Source organism: Phlebotomus papatasi, chromosome 3, assembly GCF_024763615.1.
Source record: "Phlebotomus papatasi isolate M1 chromosome 3, Ppap_2.1, whole genome shotgun sequence".
Lineage (NCBI taxonomy): Eukaryota > Metazoa > Arthropoda > Insecta > Diptera > Psychodidae > Phlebotomus > Phlebotomus papatasi.
Window position 1 is genome coordinate 87,514,668 of NC_077224.1, and position 21,714 is coordinate 87,536,381.

At 33.6% G+C, this 21,714-nt stretch overlaps 1 protein-coding gene across 3 annotated transcripts in view; it reads left to right on the forward strand.

The window, feature by feature from the left end:
* The first annotated feature begins 3,886 nt into the window (after positions 1-3,886).
* Positions 3,887-21,714, forward strand: part of LOC129806222 (uncharacterized) — an 88,385-nt gene continuing 70,557 nt past the window's right edge. Inside the window, exon 1 of one of the 3 annotated variants that reach the window (XM_055854646.1) lies at positions 3,887-4,299. The gene's annotated coding sequence lies outside the window, so the exon portion shown is untranslated. The other 2 variants (XM_055854647.1, XM_055854648.1) reach the window with 2 other exon arrangements.

Sequence of the window (21,714 nt, forward strand, 5' to 3'; positions counted from 1 at the left end):
AGAATTTTTATTGAATAGTACCTAAGTGATCAGTACTCACCCTTCGAACGTTCATGTCTTCGAATAATGTGAATTTTCTTTTATGTTTCCTAAGGGACTTACACATAATTATCACATTATTTTATAATCCATTCCATATCGTAAAAAACGAAATGAAACAGAAATACATTAAATTAATTATTGCATTCTGAAAGAAAAGATTTGTAATGCTGATTATTAAAAATTTAACAAATTTTACTAAAATTTTTCCTAAAGTAAATGGAAAATAAAACCTTTTTTCATTTCTTTTAGTAACGCGATTTAATGAAAAGCTTAAGTTAGTATTTGGAAAGGCATTGCCAAGAAAAAGTAATAGTCATTCAATAATTATGCAAAAAAAGTCTTTCAGGATACTTTTATTCTTTAAATTTAAGATAAAAAGCTTTTAGTTAGATGTATTGTCGACTTCAAAACTAACCGACTATTCTCTATTTCCCAAAAGGAAACCTTTTCAATTTTCTCCAGTGCATTGTCTTCTTTGCACCGAACAAGGTAAAATAGACCAAAGTCCAAAGAACTCCTACATAATAGAATTTCCTCCTTTCCCACGTATTTCACCCCCCTCCCAATGTCCTTGTCAACAGGAGAAAAATAAGACGATTGAAAGAAAATATTTTCCTTGTGCACCAGAGTTCTCCAATTCAATCTTCTGCATTCAATCCCAGCGAAAATTGAGACGTTTCTTTTCTCTCTTTCCAACCTAGAAAAATCAAAATCAATTTTTTAAATTTGTTGTAATGAAATGCACACAAATTTAAACGGATTGTGATTTTTTTCGAACAAACTTATGAAGATGTATAGTGCGGGTGCTTTTCGTATGACTCAATAAGGTCGACATGATGTAATGTAGTGGAAACTGGGGCACCATTGAACTTGGGGCAGCACCGAAAAATGCGATGTTTTAATTAGACAATTAGACTTCAGGAGACGAGATTTGTATGAATTTATAGATACTATGGGAATGTATGTCCACTGAAGAAATGGTAGTTATAGTCCAAGTAGTTTAGAAATATAAATCAGTGATCGGTGCTACCACATGTGCGGTGGTGCCCTAGTTTTTTTTTCTAAGTCGCAGGACTTAAAGGTTTGTTTACATATTGGTCTGATTCTTGTAAGATTACTTTGTGTAATGATACACAATTGCTTTTTCAGAATCACGATCAAAAATGAAACATACTGGGAATTAGCCATAATATATGGTCAGAATTACGTCAGACTTAAGTAATATAAGTAGGTAACGTAAATAAATAGGAAGGACAAAAAGCCATTACTTGTCTTATTTAGGAATTATCATACCTTTCTCTGTAGTATAAAACAAAAAAAATTAAGAAGGGTCTAATTTTTCCTATCACAGCTTGTTATCAGGAGATCTCAGTGGCGCAATAGGCAAGAGCGTTCTGTCTTGGGCGGATAAGATCTCTGAATCGACTCTCAAAGTTGTAGAAGAATACATTTTCACCGTGATAAAACGTAATAAAATACACAGCCTTTGCCCAAAAAGATCCGGGGGCATGTAAGAAGCATCCACACTACGGGAAAGGCGCTCCTGGGCGGTCTGGACTTAGCAGATTTTTCCAACATGGGATACGACAGCAATAAAATGATTGCATTGTTAAAAATATTCCGATACGATTAACAATAATAATAACCAGGGAGTAATTGATAAACAAATAGAGAACCGAGTTGTTTCTATGGCTAGGTGTTTCTTAATATAGGGTAAGTGCTCATAATTTTGTCCAGTTTCTTATTTTGGACACTTTGAGGATAAAATTGTATACTATAAATAAATTGATTAAAATGATGGATTTTTATTCCAATATCTGATGAATAATGAATTCTATTTAAATATTTGTTCTTTTTGGAAGATTTTAACACTAAATACGTTAAATTTTGAATATGATTTGAGTTGAAATTGCTTTGTTGAAAATTCAGTGTGAGCAATTGTTTACGAGAAATATGACAGAACTTTGTGTTTACTTCAGTCTTATTTAGCTGTGGTGAAGTACTAACAATGTTACTTCGGTTTTTTTGAGTGATATTATTGAATACTCATTGAATATTGTGTTGATTCACGTTAATGGTGATTTGTACATTTGACCTGAAGTGCGATTTGCCGCGTGAATTAGATTTTTCGTGTGAAAAATGGGAAATGTTTTAAGACATTTACCTGTGAGGTGATAGTCCTTATTATGGACAGGTGTTTTTCTCACGAAATTTCGTGAAGTTTTAGCTTTTGTGATGACTAGGTTGGACAAATGCCTGGAGAAACAAAGGAGCATCATCTTTACGAAAGAGATGTAGCGAGAAATGCCTTGAAAGGCTCCCGGAAAGGCCAGGGAATGCGCGAATCCGCGAGTACTTGGATTACCGAAGTTAACTCTTGTGACATTCTACGTTTCCCAGGAAGAGGACTTGGTTATATTGGTTCATCAAATGAAGAACAATGGGCATCCTGTTGAGGCGGATTAGCTGTCCATATTTACAGCCAAGTTGTCCAAATTAATAACCAAGTTGTCCAAAATTCGAGTCAAATTCACCTCTACATATCAATTCATTTTTAAACATATTAAGAGTAATTTTAGTAAAAACAAAGACGATAAACCCTTGGCAAGTTTCTAAACAACCCTTATGAAAAGAGAGTAACAAAAAAAGTAAATTAGTATTGAAAATATCGCACTTCAAACTTGGAACATCGATGCTTATAAACAGACTGGTCAAAATTTTGAGCCCTTACCCTAGTCTTATTGAAATTAGAAATTCTTTCTATTTTTTCTTAGTTTAATTAGAGGGAAATGGGGTACTTTTGAAATTGAGATTTTTCTCCTATGTTTAAGTGGAACTGAGCCATATCGTAATTCAATTTAACTTCTCAATCTGTTTGTGCAGTTAAATTATATCACGATAAGGTTCAATTTTATTTAAAAATAGGTGAAAAATTCCAATTTCAAAGGTGCCTCACTTTCAAAGGTGCACCACTTCCCCCTACGTCGTAATGAGGTAAATTTTAGGTTATAAGATCTAATCTTGTGACCTGATGTAATATGAACGAATATTCAGCATATTCTATGAATTAAGCTCGTAAAAGTCAGTGTATAAGTGATAATGTTTTCCTGATAAGGTTCTCACGGTACTCAGAAAAGACTTTGCTACATGGGATTTCTTTTAGTAATGTTAATAATAAAGTCAAATAGCTACATTTGACGATATTGTAAGGAGTACTTTAGCTTGTAAGCTCTCATGATAGCTTTTGTGAGATTAAATTGATATGGGGAAAGCTTATGGAAATAATCTGCAAGTATCATTGGCATAATCGATAAAATTCCCCTAAAATTCCGCACCTGTACTTTCTGGGTATTAACTGGGAAAATCTGTTCTTGTAATTGTGTAAGTGTTCAATTTATAAGATCGCGTGATAACGTGTGGATGTTTGTTGATAAAAATCTCACCTCAGGGAATGGGTGAATTTTTCAGTCCATAATGGTTGGATTGTGGGGAAGGGGAGGATAATATAAATGTCTATAGCGATGGAAAAATGATTGGGAGAGGTGTTTTTTTTCCCTCAGGTGGGATGGTGAGAAATTTCAAAAATTGTTTAATCGAATATCGAGGGGTTTTTCCAGTGGTTCTTGCGCATGAGCTTTTTTTCCAGGGAGAGAGCAAGAGCTTTCCCCATGATTCACCTTGGCGCTCAGTGGGTCATGTTTTGATGAGTGTATTTGTCTCTGGGAAAAGCCAAGGGTGGTTGCTGGAAAATTAGGGGGTAGCATGAGAGGGAGAAAGTCACAGCATCCGCACGATGGCTTTCCCGTGGAAGCTTTTGGGCTGGCATCGAGAGAAGCTCATGGTTAGTTTAGCTCCGGCCGTTTGGATGATTGGAATGCTTTTTCGGGTAGCTCATGATTGGCATCTGTTCCATGCCATCGAGTACAAGTCTGCAGGCAAAGTTGATCCACCTCGGGACAGTAACAGTGAGGAAGGGTTTCACGTGTAACTCTTGGGGTGAACACCTGAGTTAATTGACTCTCTCTGTAGCAGGTGACCAGAATTGTTAGTGCAAGTGTTCAGATGCAAAAAGAAATGCAAAGAAAAAGGTGAAAAATAGTGCAAAATGTGGGGCTTTTTTGAAAGCCAAATAAAGGATTAAGCTGTACTTAGAATAAATTTACGTGAAGGAAAACTTGTGGATTAAGCATCCTTCGTCAGAAGTTCTCCAAAATTGAAAAAAAGTGGCTCAATGTTGAATGTGCTACCAAGTGCTATGTAATTTCTTTGAGATTTATTTGAAAAAAAAAAAAGAAACCGTGAAAATTTGTACCATCTTCCCAGAGAGACCAAACTCAGTAAATTTACCTTTTCCCTTCTGTGTGGAAATTCTCTTTTAGATGGTGAAAATCACCACTAAAAACTTCATGTCTCAAGGAGAATTCTTCCCTAATTGTGTGGGTTGGATTAGCAAATAACTCTTGGTGCAAATATCTCCAGCACAAACCCATATTTTTCCCATGGAAAATGTTCCTTGTTCTTCAAAAGGTATCTCACCCTAACCCCACAATGAGTGGGCTGTTAAATTCACCTAAAACACATACACAAAGTCCAACCACAATTTCACTAAATTAAACATGGAATTAAATAACGTAGATATTCAAATGGAATGCCACATTTATATCCTTTTGGGGATGAAATTGAGCTTTGAACGCTCAAAATAAAAATTTGCGCATCATCCCATCTCTTTTACTTCTTTTATTCCATTTTTACCCTGACCACCCTAACCAACCACAAACACCAAGACAAAATGCACCAAATTGGATGAATTTCCAAAAAAAGACTGGCATTTTTGCAATTGAAAAAAAAAGCTGGAAAAATTCCCAGGAATTTATACTGTAGGACATTTGCAAGCTCACCTTTTGCTCCCCCCTATCTTTCATCTCATTCCTGGACTATCAATGGAACTCCAACAGAGTGAAATTTATGACTGTACTATGTCCAAAAAGCTGCTGCAGTTTCCCACAAAATGTGCATACCATGAACAAAATATTCTAATTCAATGCATCACAAGTCAACCCAATTTGCAAACAAAGCTCATGAAAATGGATTTCTTTTGGCTCAATATTTTCCTAAAGGGCCCCCTCATGCTTCGTGGAATTTGCACAAAGAGCTAGCTTGTGTTTCGTCTTATGTTCATCATAGCGTGATAACAAGGGGTGATACAGTTAGGGATTTGTTGATCCTCTTTACTCAAGTTGCAAATTTGAACCCAAATATCGATGTCTCAAAGATATTTGTCGTTAAAGTTATACATTTAACGAGAGGAATTTGATAAAATTCTCTACAATAATCAAAAGGGAAAATGGGATCTTAGACCTAGGGGAAACTGGGGCACCACCAAACACGGGGTAGCACCAAACACTAATTTTTATTTCTAAACTACTTAGACTCTCTCGACCATTTCTTCAGTGGACAAGCATCCCTATAATGCCTAAAAATTTCTATAAGTCTTGGCCTCTGAAGTCGAATATCCTATTAAAAAATTGCAGTGTTTGGTGCTACCCCGTGTTTGGTTACTTAAACTGTGAGACGGCTTAACAGTTTTTGACTAATCCGTCTCTCGTCTTAAGCCGAAAAACTGCTTAGTTAGTCGGGATCACAGACTTTTTTTTATCCCTATTGGATTCAAATCATTATTTTGATTATAATTACATTAAGCCGCCTCTCGGCTTAAGTCGTAAGTATGTAGAAACCACAGCGCCTCTGGTGTCGGTTTGACTAACTTCCATTATATTATAACTTCTAAAGTGTGTAATTTCTATAACTTCTACACTTGGGCTTAGGGTAAAGTGCTACAAGTTGGACATAGTGTTACAAGTTAGAAAATTCGCCGGTACAAGTTGGACAGGGATTTTTTCTTGATAAATAAATGTATGGTATTTCTGATTCTGGACAAGGTGCTTTTTGGGACATAATATGGGTATTTTGGGACACATCAAAAATCCTCTAAATATTTGTTTTCTTATTATTTTTAAGTTCTATACGAAATTTTAAGCTCATTACGTATCAGATAAACAAAAAAACTTCTGATATTTTATTTAATTTAAAGCGTGAAATACGCGTGAATTGTGAATGTCACATTTCACTTTTTACAAGACCTTCAGTGTGGTCAATTTTGCAGATGTCAACACAAACAGTGCTTAGTTTTTTTCGATTTAAGTCACTTTAGAAGTGAAATTTAAACAAAATTTTTATGAAAGAGTGAAGTTTAGAACTTCTACTTAAAGGTAAATAATCAGGCTCGGTGAAATTTAATTGCATAATAGCGACTTTTGTCTGTCCCGAAATACCCAACTGTTCCGAAATGTACCAATATTACTTTTTTACATTTTTTTGCTATTTTTTACAAAAAATTATGCATTTTTCAACATTTTTCGATAAGAGTTTTATTCTGGATAGCATAAGGGACATAAATATTTGTATCAGCAAAGAAAAAAAATTATTTGAGAAGTTGTCAAGCTGTTTGAAACTTGAAAGTGCTAAAAAGTGTCCCGAAATACCACACGTTACCCTACAGTACTAAATTTTTTTAAAGAACAAGGAACCAAATTATAAAAATAAAACATTAAAAATATAAAAATAAAAATGAAGTACTAATTTTATTGAAAAAAAACCCTGTCCAACTTGTACCAATTTACCCTATGTCCGTTCGGCAAACAACCTCATTTGAGATATCCATCCTACTCTCGTAATGCTTTGATATCCGAGCAATTTTATTGCTTTTTGAAAACCTAATAGGTCATTTATCTTTAATAATACAATCCTGAATTTAATTTAAAAAAAAAACAGATTAGAAATAGATGGATTTTCAGATAAGAAATTATAGTAGTAAAGCTATATGGATAAGCCTTAGGTCTGAAGCCCGTAGTAGAGATGATAAAAATCATTTTAGTAGCATCAGAGCTATATCCACCTGAATATCAAGAAATGGTGAAAAAGGTTTTGCCTACATTGCGTCTGTGAAGCAAAGTTAATGCAGGATTTATACTTAATTTAAAGGCCTTTGATTTTTACTTTTGACAAGAGAAAAGAAATAAAAAAAACTTCAGGTCTAATACGAAAAGAGAAAAAATAGCCTTGCCTTACGGGCGCAAAGACCAATCTTTAGAAGTAGATTTAGCACACCAATTAAAAATATATAGAAATTTGGAATAGTATAATAAACATAGGATATTTTACAATAATTTTACAAGAAGACACTTAAAGTAATTCTAAAGAATCTCAGTTAAAAAGTAAGATTTTTATTAAATAGACTTACCTGACCTACCTTTGGCAATATAATTTTAATAGTTAGTCTTAAGTCACACATTTCCTAAAAAAAAAAAATATATATATATATATCATATTTATTATAGGAATATTGGAATTAAAGGAATGAAAATATGAAGTGTTCGAAGCCACAACGTGTGCGAAAAATGCGAAGTTCGAAAGCTTTTCACTTCGAGGAATTTTCTATGTTACGGAAGCTCTATGTTATACGGGATTCATACATAAGGCTTAGCCATATGGCTTAACTGCTCCAATATTCTATTAATCACGATTTTCTGGAAAAAACTGCTCACTATTTATAATTTTGAGACCTTTGGAAAATGAGCAAAACGTTTAGTCTGAAGACCGCCTTAAGGAGGTTTCCCCTGATATTTTGGTTTATTGGAAAAGTTGCCATCCGTATTTAAATTTCCTATATTTAATTTAATTGCAAAGTAGAAATCGCGTTCAATGTTCAATATCAAAACTATGAAGTGGTTTTCAGACAAATATTTCAGATCAGTTGCCGAATGATTGATCTATTTGATCAATTATAATTACTTAGGTTAAGATGGAGTAATTTGTAATCATATCTAATTTGGAATTTCGAGATTTCCTTACGGTTTTAGATGGTAAAAGGAAAAAAGAACATTGAAGTACTTTAGAATGTAAAGTCTTCTACTTCTTCATGATTTTCTTTTTCTCTTTGACTATCTAAAAGGTTAAGAAAATCGCAAAATTCCAAAATAGGTATGATTCAGAATTACCTCATCTTACCCTACAAATCATAAGTTCCCATTTTAGTAAAAATTTTGCTTATTGAGATATTACAGCACTGAAACTACTCGAATAAACAAGGTGGAAAGTCCGCATAAGATAATTATGGGCACTAAACCATTACGGGCTTCTTACATGGGCTTCAGACCTAAAGCTTTCCCATATGGTTTACCTACAATAGGGGAGACTGGGGCACATGTAACCATTTTCGATAGATGCGAATTTGAGGTGATTTTCCAAGGACACCGTGATTTTTTGGAAAATATTTCTTAGCTCATGTTTTACCCTTGGGTATAGGCAATTCGTCGAGGGTAATGCGGATGCTGGAAAACAATTGAGTTTTCCATAAAAATAAAATTTGTGTCACTGTGCATTTTTCTCTTTTCACAAAATACCTGGGGTAGAAGTAACCACTTTCTGGGGAGGAAGTAAACACCTTTTTTCCCACCCTTGAAATTAACTTTGCACCACTTTCGATTATTTTAATTACTTAAGAGATATATAAAGACTGTATATTTTTCAAAAAATCATGACACTTTTTACAAAGAATAATTAAAATAGCAAAAAAACTAAAAGCATGCATATCAAAGACATTTTTCAATGGATTTTCCCCATATTTTGACATCATGGGACTTTTTATTGAACACAGCGTCACCAATTTTTTTCGTAATCTATGAATTATAGATATTTCGCATGAAGGTCAACTTCCCGCTCTTTTACCTACTCATTTTGTGAAATTGAAATTGCCTGGTTACATCTACCCCAAATGCTGTTTTCTGACCAATTATTAATTCTTTTGAAATAATGAGAATCTCAATTTGTCTAGTAAATCCATAAATATAATCCTAAAAGATGTAGGAAAGAACTGGTATTGCTACATTTCGATTATTTTACACAGTTTTTAATTTCCAGGTGGAAATCCAAATGACCAAAATAATTGAAATATCAACATTTTCGGGAAAAATGATTTTTATTTTTAAAGTATTAGGATTTTATTGACCAATTCTTCTGTGGACATACATCCCCATGGTATCTATGCATGCTTATGGGTTTTATCCTCTGGAGTCTTAAAATTAATGAAAAAAATCACAGTGTTTACAACTACCCCAGATTACTACTGCCCCAGTTCCCCCTAATTACTTTCCATTCAAGATTTTTTGAAAAAAATTAACTTAGAATTGGATTTATAAAGTTAAATGATCTATTGAATTTTGGAAAACCAATAAAATTGATTCCTATTTAAAATTTGGAACCTTCGGAAACAAGGCTGAAGCTTTAGTCTCAAAACCACTAAATTTCAGACTGGATATATAACTCTATTCCCGATTTTATCAAACTTCTATAGAACAAGCGATAGCAGTGATTTTTAAAAATTTAATACATCAAGTATCCTCTCTAAGACAAATTTTATAATAGAAAGTTTTCTAAAATTCTTATCTGCTGGAAAAGTGAGAAAAACGGAAGCTAAATCATATGGCTAATCAGTTTCAAGGCCAAAGATTTATCTCTATACGGTTTATATGCTCTAAATTATTTATCAAGATATTTTTTAGAAATTATTTTACCTTGAGGTAATTCTCGAGTCTCAAGCCTGTCTAAGTATCTGTTGTGTTCTTAATTAATGAGTCGTTAAACCAGATTTGTGGATCAACATATTTATTTAGAGTATGTTCCTAAATTAGATTTTTAACATATTTTTCTGAATTTCAAATTTTATTTTAAAGAAATCGCTAAGTTTGATCGGACGAACAATTCTTACTATAAGAAATGTTATTTAATAAGGCCTTCAAATTCGTAGGGGAACTGGGGCAAAAAGTCACAAAACGGATATTTTATTTTTTACAAGCTACTCGAGCGCTTCAAAAATTTCTAATTAGTGCAGTTTTATAGGAATTTTATCACTCTACAACTTTGTGAAAGTCATTTTGCTCTATTTTGTAAGGAAATACGTTTATCGAGCCAATTTCTAAAAGGTGATTTTGTGACCATTCTCAAAAATGCTGGGGCAAATAATACCATATATGGGGTATTATCATATTTTGATTCGCTTCATTACGAGCTTCCGTAAATTTGAAAAAATACCTAGAGGACATATTTTCATAGAAAATTTATTCATCTACACCTTTGTAAAACACTGTTTTCGCTGCGAGAAAAGTTAGAAAACGAGAAAAGCGCTTTTCAAGCTATTTTAGAAAAAACACACAAAAGACTGCAAATCGTTTGACCAATGCAAACAACAAGCGCCGAGACGTGGTAATGACGTTTCTTTTCGCCGTGATACATCAGAAATTGCTTCGCTTTTTTCTTACTTTTTGCTCTATACCTTTTATTACTTTTTACCCCAAGTGGCCATTTTTAATAAAAGGATTTCTTGAGAAAAGAACTTTTGTGAAATTCTAAAATAGATAGCGGATTCGTATTCAAAAAATCCAAATTATTTAGAAAAGATTCACCAGTGCATAAGTTTTGTAAAATAAGTAGGTAATAATTGTTATCTTCTGCCAGGGAAATATTTCATAAATAGGGCTAAAAATTTCGATCTTTTTTATTTTCTAAATTCCTTGTTCGAATTTGAACACGACATTGAAGAAGGTCTATGGAGCCTATCTATAGAAAAAAATTTGTGCCGCTATCTGTTTTTTACCTTGGAAGATATTGAATTTTGATTTTTTCGATTTATGACTTTTTGCCCCAGTCTTCACTACTGCCAAATTTTATAAGCTAAATATTCTCGAGGATCAGCCTGAGTACATTTAGGCCCTAAGGGAGAGCTCTTCCAGCAGATCACATGTATATCTTCAAAAACTGGCGAATGATGTATTGCACTCTCTTAAGCGGTCTTCAGACTAAACGCTAAGCCTTGTTCCCGAAGGTTTCAAAATCCTAAATAGCAATAACTTTTCCTGGTTTTTTGAAAATCTCATTGATCATTTGCTTTCAATATTTAAACGTTAATCAAAATTTTCCCAATAACCTTGACCAACAACCAGTTAGAGAACTTAAACCATTTGGCTAATCCTTAGGTCCGAAGGCCGTATTATACTTGCAATGCGTTGCTCACATGAATTATAGTACAAAAGTGAAAAATTCTTTTCTTATAGCAAAACATATTTAAAAAAATTACCTGAAACAGATTTTCCATAAATTCACCTTTTTATGGCACCCTAAAGCTATAAATTTTCTTTAGCAACCATATCCCAGTTGCTAAATTTACATTTCTAATTTAATCAAAATAGTGGTGAGAAATAGAAACATGAATCTCCTTGAAGTGTACAACCAAATCCACTGGAGGATTTACAAAATACCTTCCCTGAATTTAATTCACCGGACAATTTCCTCAAAAGCAAAATGCTTGCTATTATCATCACAATGTATTATCCTCCGAGATGGGAATTACATTGGGGCAGAGTGTGAGAAAAAAATGAATTTCACTTTGCCCAACTCCTCAGGGGAAAAAAAGTACACCACCCATTGAGAGTATCTCTGATCCTGAGAATCGCAAACCCCTCGATGATTAATTTTGAATGTAACTAATTAAAATGTTAAGTTAAATCTAAATCTCAATCTTTCATCTCGTCGTGGGGAGGAGGCCGATGTGAAAAGTTTTCTCCATTTTTTGGGGTCAAAGCTTCGTTGCGGCACGAAGGGATACATCTTTGAAGTTTTAATTAAATATTGATTTTTCATGTGGTTTTATTCTTTTTTTGCAAAATTTCCCTGCTTCATGTTTCCCCGGAATTGTCTTTCTGGCTGAAACAAGGGGAAGTATGTGGTTTCTCTTTCACGTGTTCAATTTTATTTAATTGAAAAATATTTCGAGTAAAATAATAGAGATATGGCAAGAACAAGAGGAAAAGAAAGCCACTGGATTTGTTGGATATATGGTGAAAAGTCTGTGATTTATCATCTTTTTTCTTTCACTGTGCGAAACGAGGGAGGATGGATCCTTTTCCAGGGAGAGCGATTTTGGGGGGGCTACCCAGAGAACGCATGAAAAGAAAATGACCTAAATTTCTATATGAGTTTTCTTTTGCAGTTTGTCCATTCATTTTCATCATAAATCATTTTTGCGAATTGTCCCGCGCACTTTTAGCCATCAAAAAACCCCCCACAAACCAACCCCCTGAGAGATTTTCCGTTTCAAAGGGAAAAGACTATTGAACATTTAGACATAATGAATTTTCACTTGTGAAGTTCTTACAATTCTCTTGCTCTGATTCACGCAGTCACCATGACTTTTCACAATACCAATACTCCTTCCTGTTTCGTTGCCATGAAAATTTCATTGAATATCTTTTCTTTGCCCTTTGCCCTCCCAGAAACATCTCGTGTTATGTTATTGTACCCAGAGAAAAGATTCTGAATTTGTTCCAAATTTATACATTTCCACCCATCCTTTAATCCACCCACATCTATATCCCTTTTCGTTTGCCAAAAATTACATCATGCCCTTTCTCCATGGTGGAAAATCTCTGTCCCGGAAAGACTCTTCCCGATACACCCATTCAGAAAGGCAAAAAAAACTGAAGCACATGAGAAATCTGCTGTATGATCAAATCCTTCAAAATATTTAGCCTCCCATAACAGATCCAATTCGAGGCTCATTTGAATTTAATAGAATTCCATAAATTTAAAAATTTTGGACTAGTGCCGAATGTTGAATTTATTTTAGCTGAATTCTATTTACTTTGAATTTATATGCTTAGAAGAAAATTGGAATCAAATAAAGTATGAAAAACCAATTTTATGCTGAAATAAGTCAATTCGAAAATTAAACCAATCAAATTTGAATTAAAAATTCTATCTGGAAAGCATATTTCAGGAATATATTCATATGGAAATTTTCATTTTCATTCATCTTAATAAATTTAGTTTAGTAAAATTTATTTGAACGAACTGAATATGCAAAATTTAGCTTCTAAATATATGAAAGCCTGATAAAACTGTTGGTTTTTCACCAAAGCCATTATTTTTAAAATAATATAATTTTTTATATTAAAAATCAAAATTGTCAGAACAAATATTATGCTAAATTTTCCCCAATATATTTCCAAAGCAGATTGAGAAAAAAAATGTGTAGAAACTGGGTCATACTTGCACCAGAGATTGGACTAGGCTCATTTTGTAGTAATTGGTAAAACGGTCTTCAGACTAGAGGTTTAGCCCAGTTCCCGAAGGTCTCTAATTTCTAAATAGCGAGCAATTTTATAGCTTTTTGAGAGCCTAATAGGTTAATTATCTTTAATAATTCAATCCTAATTTAAATTTTTCCAAAAAATTGTTATTGATAAGGAATTAGAGAGGGCCTATCGACATCCCATTTTTCCATACATTTTTGCATAGAGGCCTTGAAGACTATTGGCAAATTTTTTCCTAAAGAGAATTGATTTATCAGTTTGATATATTTCAAAATCGTGCAATAAAAGCTATCTGAAAATACATATTTCATAATATTCGCCAAAATAATGCAAGAACTATGATCAAATTTGATTAAGTCGTGGTGCAATATCTGCAAAATTTTTACAAGGAAAAGTGAAAAATAGCTTCACTTTTTATTAGGCTTGATGGGCCCTTGGATTTAGAGCAATTAAGCCATATGGCTAAGCCTTAGGTATGCAGCCCGTATAGGGGAAGGCTTTCAAGGCTTTCAGGGTTCGAAAACTAAATATAACTAGTCTTAAATCACACATTTCCTTAAAAAATCAATTCAAATTCATGTTGAGAATAAGTCAATAAGGGAATTATAGAAAGCTTTGGAGAAAAAATTTAATTTTTAATTTTTAATTTAAGTTTAAATTTGAGAGTAAGAAGCTGGCTCTCATGAGCACATCCCAGTCTCTTCATTTTCTTTCTAATTTTCCAGACCTTCCTTAAATATGCTTGAATGTTCTTTAATTCCGTAGAAAGGATTACGTGTAACGATATGACTCTTTTCCAAAATAATTCTTTAAGAAAAAAAAGAAATAGAGCCTTAAAAGATCGTAGGATCCACCGTTAAGAGTTTAAAAACTTTAATAGAAATTAGAACACATGCTGTAAAAGTATTATTCAAATTTTATAGGTAACAGTATCTTTTGGGACCTTATGAACTTCATAGACCTCAACTATTGTTTCATGGTCAGATGCAGTCCTCTTCATAAAATTGAAGGATATTGAAAGGGTTGAAACTAAATATATCAATGGGGGTCCGGAAATTGTCGGAAGTGCAAAATCATTCAGAGAAAATGCATCAACTTTTTCCAGAGCTTTCGACTAAGGGCAGAATTACATTGACAGTAAAATGCTCACCGTCACAGTCAAAGCCTCATCGTATTTCGTTAATTTACGCATTTTCATTGCAATTCTTACGCTAATTTTGCATTACCGTCTTACCTTATCTCATACTCGGTGGCACTAGGTGAAAATAATATAAGAAAATTGAAGAAATAAAACGAAAATGCAATAAACGGTGAGCAAAAAAAGACTGTAAGAGAAATTAATCGTACAGCTTTAATTTTTCTTTAGAGATTTACACATTTCAAACAAACATTACTTAGAAATAGAATTAAATATTTATTTTCACACAAAATTAAATATTTGATTCTATTAAAATTTTTGTTTGACAGCGTTTTCTGATATGATTAAAGATTTAAATATACTTTAAATAATTTCTTGCTATTTTCCCTCAACCATACAATGTACACAGGCGGAGTTTGATTCTCTAAAAGTGTTTCGACTAAAAGCTAAATAACTTTCTATGTGCGGAAAATATCATTTATTTCTTGAAGAAATCAAACTAAAATTCGAATTTTCAAACTAAATTTTCACAGAAAGTTGCGAAAATTTATGAAATATCGCATTAAGTGACTGCTAAAACACGTACTCAGTGATTATGAGGGGAATTTAAATGGGACAGAAGGGAATCTGTCAAAATTTCGAGAAAGCCAAAATCCCAACAGCCAAAATCCCGAAAGACGTAACCCGAATGAGTCAATATCCTGAAAAGTCAAAATCCAGAATGAGCCAAAATACAAATTGGGTCAAAACCCCCTAGAACCAATATTCCGAAAACAATACCCCCAAAAGCCATAGTCCCCAAAGTCAAAATTCCGAAAGTCAAAATCCCGAATATCAAAATCTTGAAAAGAGAAAATTTCGAAATGTTGAAAAGGCTTAATTCCCCAAAAGGCCAAAATTCAAAATGGATCCAAAACCTTAAAAGCCAAAATTGCGAATGATATAATCTTGAAAACCAAAATCACGGTTGCTAAAATCTCGTAAGCTATAATCCCGAAAGTCAAAATCCCTAACGCTATAATCCCGAAAATTAAAATCCTTATTGCCAAAATCCTGAAATTCGAAATCCGAACCAGTCAAAATCTCAAAATTTCCAAAACCCGGTATAAGCTAAAATTCAGAATGTATCAAAATCCCTAAAAGTCAAAATTGCTAACGCTGTAAATTCGAAAATCAAAATCCCGATTACCAAAATCTGGAAAGTCAAAATCCCTAATGGTGTTTACACACTAGAAGCAATTTTCGTAAAAATATGCCTTTTTATTTTTTTTAAAAATGCATTTTTTAAAGAAATTTCTCCTAGTGAAAGTGGAAAATTGAATCGGTCAAAATCTCGAAAAGACAAAATCCCAAAAGGCCAAAATCCTGAAAAGTTAAAATCCCGAAAGCCGAAATCTCGAACGTCAAAATCCCGAAAGCTAAAATCCCGTGTAAATGTGCTCAAATTTAGAAAATATCATGAGAATATAATTTTTCTGAGTAAGACAGTAAGACTATATGTTGTGATTTAGTGTTAGGAATACTTAGCTTGGATTCTTTTCCAATCTCAGCTTTTGTGGTACAAGTTTTCGATTAATAACAGGAAAAGCACAACTGGGTTGGGTATTACAAAGAAAGTTTCAAGAAAAGTTAATAGAAGTATTCCTGCGATCTTTTAGTATCAAATTTATTACAATTATTATACTATTCATAGCTTTTTCATTTGTTCACTCTATGGGTTAAGTAGCAGGGAACTTGTTCCGTGATACAAGTACCCTATTTTCGAAAATGCTCTGGGTCACAGGGGATCTTTTTTCATTGAAGGTATTCGATTTTTATCAATTGAGATTTGCTGAACAAATCCCTCATTGTAAATATTTCTTAAGAGATAGTCAAGTACCTCTTTAGGATGATGATCCTGAGTCTTGAGCTAAGAATAACAAAATTCCACTCTAGAACCTTAATTACAAAACGAAAATAATTGAAGTAAAAACATCCGGTACAAGAAAGCAGAAGCTTTTTTCTGCCTGAATATTTGAATTTCACAAATTTAATAAGAATCAATGTAAATCCAAGTGAATAGAAAAAGCCTCTTATTGTTGTTGCTGGGGGGTTATATCTTGAATTTTTCATTCACTCCTTAACTTTTTTTTCTTTTTATAAATTTTCTATTCCGCACCTGTAAGTGGGATAAAATTGAAATAAGCCTCCATCACAAAATAGGATGTAGGTTTAGGATACTGGGTGTGTCGATGACTTTTTTTTTGGCTGTGAAGGAAGAAAAAAAAAAGAAGTAGGAAAAGAGGCATGGGAGTGGAAGGAAATCTCTTGAGATTCTCAACTCTATAAGGAGATGATCATGAGAATGTCAGAACACCTTTACACTTTCATTGTGAGCCATTGGAGTCAACCCAAAGTGTCACACATAAGATTATATTTTACACCTTCAAGTGGAAAAGCGAGTCATTCTACCGAAGAAAGTGGATGCACAAGGCATTCCGGAGAAAATTGAGGCAATTTTCCTTAGCGACTTTTTTTTGTATTTTCCGGGTTTGGGGGTTTTCACACCATTTTCTTTTTGGGAGGTGGCGGTAAGGGGAGGATAGTACCTCCAAGGGGTTAGGGTTTGCATGTGAAGAAGCAATATTGAGGGGGTGGAAAATGTCATTGGGGAAAATTGCGTTTTCCTGTTACATCAGCTCAGTCATCAACTCGAATATCCACTCCCATTCGTGTCATTTTCATATCACAATTGTTAAATCGTTTTCCCTTGTTTTCCACCAAAGAAATTAAACACTCGCAGCCTGAGAGCAACATATGTTCGTAGTCACTCGAGATGTGGGAGAAAATGCCATCAACATTCATGGAGAGAAGAGTTAAAAGCTACCATGTTCTAACAGGCTTAAAGACAAGGGATCAGTACTGAATCCAGGGGAGTGAGATCTGGGCGCACAATTTGCAGAAGCGACAAAATTGAAGAAGAGTTAAGATCTTAAAAGTGTAAATTAGTTTTTATTGTTAATAGTCAGATGGCGTTATTTCAAATTGTTTGTATCGGGCAACACTACTTTCAATTTAATAGTCCAGCGCCACCATTAGACTTTAAATGACAGTATAGGGGAAACTACCGATACGTTGCTTGGTCTCAAGCTTCATAATGATTTAATTTTTCCTATGTTTCTAAATAAAAAAAATAAAATTAATTAATTAACAAAATTTAGTCAGTATAAAGCTTGGGACCTTGCAAAGCATGGGCACTTTCCCCTAAGTCATTTCGCCATAAAGACAGTAGTTTCTTATTAAATTAAAAATTCCAGCTAAATTTACAAAAAGAGATTATAGATTTTTTTTTTAAATCTATAATCAATTTTTAATTCATCTGTAGCCCGGTGTTTTAAGATCTATCACAAGTCATAAAGTATTCAAGAGATTTTTCTCTGTAACATCCTGTATTAGCACTTTATCAAGTTAATAAGTATCAAGTTAAGTAGTACTTAACTACTAAAGTACTACTTACTTTATCAAGTTAAGTAGTAGCACTTAATCCAGTTTATTAATCTCCTTTAGGGTACAATCACATTGACAATAAAATGCTCCCCGTAGCCTCACCGTATTTCGTTAATTTACGCATTTTCATTGCAATTCTTATGCAAATTTTCCATTACCGTATTACCTTATCTCATATTTCGTGGCACTAGATGGAAATATTAAAAGAAAATTGAAGAAATAAAACGAAAATGCAAGAAACGGTGAACAAAAAAAAAGTGTTACGATTAATTTCTCATGGTGTTTTTTTCCTCAACGTTTATCGAATTTTCGTTTTATTTTTTTTCAATTTTCTTGAATTATTTTCATCTAGTGCCACCGAGTATGAGATAAGGTCGATAAGGTAATACGGTAATGGAAAATTTTGCATAAGAATTGAAATGAAAAAGCGTAAATTAACGAAATATATCGAGCATTTTACTGTCAATGTGATTCTGCCCTTAGTCCTATGAGACATGAAGCCCAGAATACGGTTATTAAACCCAAAATTTAGCCAAGTTAACTTCTTTAACTGCTTAATAAGTAAGACTTTCCAGAATATTTTTATATAAGATTGGATTTTACCGGCTAAATTTCTAGTCTAAAACCCTTATAATTCTTCCCTTTTCTAGGCTGTTGAAAATTAATAAAGATCGATACAGGAAATATAAAAAAAATAGGGACATCAGTTAAATGACAGAAAGATTGGTGAAAGAAAACTATTACATTAATCAAAAATAATTACATTAATCAAACCGTTTCGAATTTGGAGATATTTTTGTAGGCTATATTATAAGTTATAAATTATCCTAATGATGGCGTTTTGAGTTGGAATTTCAATTTGGTATTACCCGATGCAAATGAGCTCAGATAAATACATCTGTTAGTTAGAAGAAATAATTAAATACAGGGATATACTAGTTTTTCCAGAATTCTAAAACCAAAAGATTACCTATTACTACGCAATGTTGTGGAACCTAGAAAGGGAAAGTTTACTATATATTTTTAAATAGCCAATGCCCAAGGGAAACTAATTGCACTTAAGATACAATGCACAAATATCAGCTTACCTATTTACAAATAAATTACTTATTAAAATTGTCGTTATAATAAGGGGTGGCTCATTTCCATTTTTACGGACAAGTGATTCTGGTTTCCAGACTATTGCGATGCAATACTTGGGTACCTCGGGTTTCGCAATGGAGATTTTTGAACAATTCTTGGGTTTGTCGTGTTCGCAATGCAAATTTTTGAGCAATTCTTTGGTTTCTGACGTTTCGCTATGCAATCTTTGAGTTTCTGCTGTTTAGCGATGCAATTTTTGGGCAATTCTTGATTTTCTCAGGTTTCGCGAAGAAATCCTTGCATTTCTTAGGTTTCGAGATGCAATCTTTGGGTTTCTCTGGTTTCCCGATGCTATCCTTGCGTTTCCCGAGTGCAATCGTTCGATTTTTAGAGTTTCATTTTGTGATACAATCCTTGGGTTTCTGGCGTTTCGCGATGCAATCCTCGGGTTTCTTAGACTTGGCAATGAAAAACTGTGTTCATTATTTTTCGTGATGAGATTTTGACAATTCTTGGTTTTCTTTGGTTTCGCAAAAAAATCCTTGCGTTTCTCAGGTTTCGAGATGCAATCCTTGGGTTTCTAAGATTTCTTGATGCTATTTTTGGAAAATTTTTGGATTCCTCAGGATTCGCGAAGAAATACTTGTGCTTTTCGGCTCGGCTTTCGAGAAGCACACCTTGGGTTTCGCACATTTTCGTGATGCAAAAAATGAGTTTCCCGGGTTTTACAATACAATTCTTGAGCAATTCTTAAGTTCCTCGCGTTTCACGATGGAGTTTTTGGGTTTCTCGCGCTTCGTGACGCTTTTTTTTTTTTAAGATTTCTCAGGTTTTGGAATACAATCCTTGGGTTTCTTGGGTTTTCCAATGCGAAAACTTGGTTTTTTTGGGTCTCACGATGCAATTCTTGGACTTCTCGGGTTTCTTAAAATATATATCACACAGTTGACATGGTTTCTCAATATGATGTATCCCTTGTATTATAAGCTTAATTATGAAGTACTTCTTTATTATGAATTAATTAATGGTCCCAAGGTGTAGATAACTGTGCCAGAAACGATTCGCGGTGACGATCTGTCGATTTGTTAGAAAAAATAATTTCGATCTGCCAATTTTTAGCTCCAGATCGGCACTTATTCCACATTTCATCTAGCGATGAATACAGGAAACACAATGATTAAATTAATGGGACAGTTCAGAGGATTTAAATGTCATTTTCCGATTTTGCCTAAAGGTTTTTTGATTTAATTGCCAATAAATTGATAAATCAAGCTGAAAACTGTTTATAGTACATTTTAGTACAAAGTAATTCATAAAACTTTAGCAAGAGAGTTTTAAAATTATTTCAGATGCCTAAATCTGCCTCACTTTTCCTAAATTCAATTATAAAGTGGAGAAAAAGAATATTTATTCACTTTATAAATTTATATAATATATTACTTATAGTCATTAAAAGATTAAATATCTTGTACGATTTCTCTAAGTCTTAAACAACGATAAATTTTGGTAACTGAATATTTTGTAGGATTAAGTTATAAAATAATTAATTATTTTACAAGTTTAATTAAAAAAAAAATTGTTAGTAATTTAAAACAAACTTTTCCACTTTTGCTTTTCGCTAGTACTTGAGTTTTTTCTCTCCATCAATAATTAATAACATGAAACCTGTCAAACCTCAGGCAAGTAAACAACACATCAAAACATACTGCTCCTGGTTTTGAACGTTTTTCTTACCAAAAATTTGTATTTGAGCCATTTTTGGCGGTTTTTCCAGGCGCAGGAGTCCACGGCAAACACTTGTTTGATGCGAAATTACCCGTGGATTTCCTGTGTCGCTTTATGAAGCTAAATATTTGTTCCCGAAATGACTGATGTCTCGGAAATGGATACTTATGTGGAGATGAGGGATAGCACCGACAAGTGGATTACACCCACTAACAAGCGAACAAGAACAAGCCCTTCTCGTAAGAATGAACAACCCTTTTCTAAACAAAGCAAAATTAGTGACTATTGGCTTGGTGTGCCAATGAAAAATAGATTTTCCGACCTGGAGGTTTCTGACACTTCCGAGAGAGCCCCATCAGACTTGGATGCACAACAAAGAGAGAGAGAGGAATCGATGAAGCAGCCGAGACCCCCACCAATTTTTATTTACAACGTAGAAGACGTCCAGCCATTGATGACACTCTTAAATGAGATGGCACCTAAAAATTACACTCTGAGAGCTCTGGCTAACAATCAGGTGAAATTGCAGCTTATGACGATAGATCTTTATAGATCAGTAATTAAAGTTCTACAGGACAAGGGCACTCAGTTGCATTCTTATCAAATTAAATCTGAAAAAAGCTTCAGGACTGTGTTGAGGAACTTACATCACTCGATTGATGTAGAACAACTTAAATCTGCTCTTGCAGAAAAGGGGCATACTGTGGTGAATGTACACAATGTGAAACACCGTGTCACAAAAAAAGCTCTTCCAATGTTTTATATCAATTTGGCGCCAAAGAGTAATAACAAGGAGATCTACAGTATTACAACACTTTTAAACTGTGTGGTAAAATTTGAGGCTCCTAATAACAAAAAAAAGGATATTCCTCAATGTACACGTTGTCAGGATTTTCTTCACACAAAATCCTTTTGCTACAGATCGCCAAAATGTGTTAAATGTCTAGGATCTCACCTGTCGACTGAATGTGTAAGGAAACAAAGGGATGCGGACGTGAAGTGTTCAAACTGTTCAGGACCTCATCCAGCCAATTA